Below are 4,832 nucleotides of genomic sequence, written 5' to 3'. Positions count from 1 at the left end.
TTTCCGACTGGCTTTTGAGGTTTTCATTTTGTGTGAGGAAAGGGGAACTCAGGACTGCAATTTTCTGTCTAGCAGTGACATTAAAATGATGTTCCCTGAGGCCTCCTGGCCCTTGCCCTGCCGAGGGCCTGGGTCCGGTCCCCGGTCAGGGAATGAAGAGCCCTATAAGTTGTGTAGCTCGGCTGGTAAAATAGAATGAAATGACAGGGCCAGCAGTGCTTGTGTGTGGGATGTATACTTCGGCAAAGGCATTCTGACAAGAACTAATACTGTTTCGCATCAAAAGGAATGTTAAGCTGCTTTATACACTTCCTGTGCTGTCCAGTTAGAACAAGAAGCAAGATCTCATTCCCACACAGATTTGCATCAGATGTATTTTCTGAGCTGTAACTACAGTTCCAGCAGAATTTTTCAGACCTTGATGCCAAGCGCAATGGAAACTTCCATATTTCAAAATCTATTTAATTGGGCAATTCAGGAGTTCCCATCCAAACTTCAGTTGAAGATGATTAATCTGCAGTGTATTCATAACAAGCTAAAAGGCAAATTTTCAGAGAAGAATCTCGGAGGATTCTACACACACCGTCCCACAGTCTGGCTTCCCCGGTGCCTCCACACGGCAAAGGATCTGCCTGCAGCACAGGAGACCTGGGTTCAATCCCTGGGTCAGGAAGATCCCCCGGAGAAGGGAATGGGTACTCACTCCAGTGTTCTGGCCTGGAGAACCCCATGGCCAGAGGAGCCTGATGGGCTGCAGTCCACGGGGTCTCGCGGAGCTGAAGCAGACTGAGCTACTCACTCTTTCGCTTTCATCCCACAGTAAATATGCGCCGTTGAAATCGTGCAGGTCGGCAGCACCATCTGGGTTCGAGACATTGTCGAAGACGAAACAGAGCCTAATTACATCTCGCTCGGCACTGGCAGGTCGACATTTCAATGTTGGGGGACACCGATCCCAAATGAATTCCATTATTCTCACTAGTATACTTGGATGATGAAACAGTTATACTCAACTATTATGATATTTTGAAGTTCCTTTTAAAATATCGCAGAAAAATTTTCTCATTAGGTGAGAGAATGTTCCAGATTGATAAAAACAGGGGGTGCAGATCCCCTGAGGTGTTAAGATGCTCCCATTTTCCACGATTTTCTACTGGAGCCAGGGAGGAAGAGCAGGAGGCTGGAGCAAGATTACATATTTCTTGATTTTCCTCTTTGTCCTGCAAAGCCTTAAATATTTACTATCTGGAACTTTAGAGGAAAATTTGGGGACGCCCGGTCTAAAGGGTTGCACAGCCCTGACCAAGAAGGAACGAGAGGGAATCAGTGTGCCTCTAGGGAACTTCACTGGAGAAGGCAATGGCACCCCACTCCAGCACTCTTGCCTGGACAATCCCATGGATGGAGGAGCCTGGTGGGCTGCAGTCCATGGGGTCGATAAGAGTCAGACACGACTGAGCAACTTCACTTTCACTTTTCACCTTCATGCATTGGAGAAGGAAATAGCAACCCACTCCAGTGTTCTTGCCTGGAGAATCCCAGGGACAGAGGAGCCTGGTGGGCTATGGGTCTATGGGGTCACACAGAGTCAGACATGACTGAAGTGACTTAGCAGCAGCAGGGAATTTCACTAAAGGCACTCCAGAATGCTCTGAAATCAGGAGAAACAAGACAAGCTGCCTTTCAGCTCAAGTGACAAAAAAGTGGACTTCTAAAAAAATAATTTATTTACCTACGTGGCTGTGTCGAGTCTAAGTTGGCAGCACACGGGATCTGCAGTCTGGTATGCGAACCCTTAGTTGCGGTCCATGGAATCTTAGTTCCCTGACCAGGGATCGATCCTGGGCCCCCTGCATTGGGAGCAAAGAGTCTTAGCCACTGGACCGCCAGGGAAGTCCAAGAAAATGGATATTTTATGAAAGAGGTGGCAGGGCAATTAAAACCAGGTTAGAAAATGCCAGGGGGAGCTATGACCAGACTTTAAGACACTGAAGTGAAGTTGGCCAGTGTTTTCTAGAGGGGTCCATAGAGCTTCCAAATACAGCAGCCAAGCCTCGTGCAGAGATGTCCCCCTGGGAAAGGAGATTAGCACGTTGATATTTTAAATAGTGCGTCATGGGAAATTATAATGGGGACGTGGACATTGTTTTGTTAGTATTGAAGTAGCAAACTAACAGGAAGGGGAAAAAGAAGACAACCAATAAGCTCCTCTTTTGTTTCAGGGAGAAAAATTTGGAAATATATGTGAAGCATGGGGGAGTAGTGGTGGAGAACTGCAGGGTGAGAGGGAGAGGAGGGTCTCCAAGGACGAGTCTAATCCAGGCAGTGGCCAAGCAGTGCTCGTGGAGGCCACGCCTGAGGACCAGCGGCCCGATCAAGTCGGCGCGGTGAGCACACCTGCTGCGTCTCCTACACAGTCAGGCCCCTTCTACCTTAGTATCTCTGCCAGCAAAGAATCTAGGGCAGGGAGAAGGGACAGGCACTGTTCTTCCGGGTCCTCAGTAAGGCAGCAACCTGGGAAGACCGTCTGGCCGTAGCCATCACTTGCAGGGCTGGACCAGACGGGAGAATCAGAAGTCAGTGGGGTGGGGTGGGGCTTCCCTGGTGACTCAGTGGGTAAAGAATCTGCCTATCAGTGAAGGAGACATGGGTTTGATCCCTGATCTGGTAAGATCCCACAAGCCATGGAGCGGCTGGGCCCAAGCGGCACGACCATTGTGCCCTGCACTCTGGAGCCCTTCCCTGCAACAGGAGGCACCGTGGAGAAGCCTGCACGCCACAACTAGAGAGGAGCCCCACTTGCCACAACTGTAGAAAACCGTGCAGCCACGAAGACTCCGTACAGAAAAGTAAAACAAATAATTTAAAAAAAAATTCTCTGGAAAAAAAAAATTAAAAAAAAAAAATTCTCTGGTAGGGGGACTTCACTGGTGGTCCAGCGGCTAAGACTCTGTGCTTCCAGTGCAGGGGGTGCAGGTGTGACTCTCGGTCAGGGAACTAAGACCCTGCATGCTGCCTGGCGAGGCCAAAAAAGAGTTGGCGGTGAGTCCTCAGTACAGAGGCAGCCTCAGGGACAGGAACCCTGGCAAGTTGCTCGAAAAGCCTTGTCAATGCTTTGAGTCTAAACTGTAATTATCTTAGAAGAGGAGAGTAAGTACACTGCTATCTGGAAACCTGGGAAAGAGCAAGCTAAAGCAGAACCACAAACCTTACGTGGCGGCCCCTTTTTAAAGCTTCTTGTCATTTGTCCGTTCATTTCCATTTCATTACCTCTTAGTATCTAGGCTGTTTTCTGGGGGGAAAAAAATTAAGCTTGTTTCAGCTGTGCTAAGGAAAAATAAGAAATTACTTAATTATTTTTATTGTAAAGAAATCCAAACATACACAAAAGTAGAATAATATAATTAATAGCTCCCCCCCGCCACACACATACAAACACTTCACATCTCCAGCTTCAACAATTATCAACAAGGCCATTCTTGGGACTTCCCTGGCAGTCCAGCAGTTAAGACTCCACGCTTCCATCCCTGGTCAGGGAATTCAAATCCCACACGCCCCAGGCTGCAGCTGAAAAAAAAAAGACCATGCTTGTTTCACCATTATCCAGTCCAGACAGTATTCCCCACTGGAGTATTTTGAAGCAACAGAAGAGGTATTTTGATTCATCTTTAAGAGGAATTTTTAAAGATGCGAGCATGGCACTTTTGCAGCAGAATAGTGATGGTATCTGAAATCCAAACTGGGGGACAGATCCACCCTATTCCAAGATCGGCATTCCTTTCCGGTGCTAGAATCTACCTCGGAGGGCCTCAGTTTTCCTATCAGCAAAGCAAGCAAAATGGACTAACTTACAGGCAATAATTGTGTAACACTGAAATGAGCCCTGGACTTCAAAAGACCTCCCTGAGTGCTTCTTGCAAAGTATACAACTTAGGATAACTTCTCTGAGATATAATTTTGTATCTTTGAGATGCTCACTAAACATTTTTTTTGTACTTAATTTTGTATCTGTATGTAAACTTATTGTGATAATCAGTTTATGATGTAAGCAAGTCAAACCATTATGCTGTACACCTTAAGCTTATACAGTGCTGTATGTCAATTATATCTCTATAAAACTGAAAGAAAAATAAATATTAGAAAATGAAAAAAATACGACAAGGAATGATACAGTCAACTGGTAAGTCAGGTTAGGATTGGAACCCAAGCCTTCCTCTTCAAATTCTGAGCTATTCAAATTGTGCCTGAAAGTAACACGACTCGAAAGCATTTGGAGGGAAGCTGAAAACCTGCTTTGCTGAGTCACAAAAGGCACTAGACCGTGACAATTCCCCTTGAGTTTACCCCAGAAGGAACATCACCCATCACCCTGCAACAGTGGTCCCCAGCATTCTGGGCGCCAGGGACCCTTCCGTGGAAGACAGTTTTTCCTTGGGGCAGGGGGAGATGGTTTCGGATGATTCAAGCGTGTTCCTGTTACGGCGCACTTTATTTCTGTTATTATTACATCAGCTCCGCCTCGGATCATCAGGCATTCGGTCCCGTGTTGGGGACCCCTGCCCTACCTACAATGCAGGACAGGCTCAACCCAGCAATGAGAGTCGGCTGACCAGCAGTCTAGACAAGGGCTCCAATGCCTTTCTGGACAGGCGCTCTCTCCTCTACCGGGTTGCGGGGTGGGGGTGGGGGGTTCCTCAACAGGCATTCATTCCACCCAGATCTGAGATCCGCTTAGGGTGGGACGAAGAAGCGCCTGGCCCAGAGCTGAACAAGGCGCACCAAACCCCGCTCCCATTAAACGGACGGTCCAGTGGGGATGGGGGTGCGGCCAG

The sequence above is a fragment of the Bison bison genome, unplaced genomic scaffold, assembly GCF_000754665.1.
Source record: "Bison bison bison isolate TAMUID 2011002044 unplaced genomic scaffold, Bison_UMD1.0 scf7180017860862, whole genome shotgun sequence".
Lineage (NCBI taxonomy): Eukaryota > Metazoa > Chordata > Mammalia > Artiodactyla > Bovidae > Bison > Bison bison.
This window is presented reverse-complemented; position numbering follows the sequence as displayed.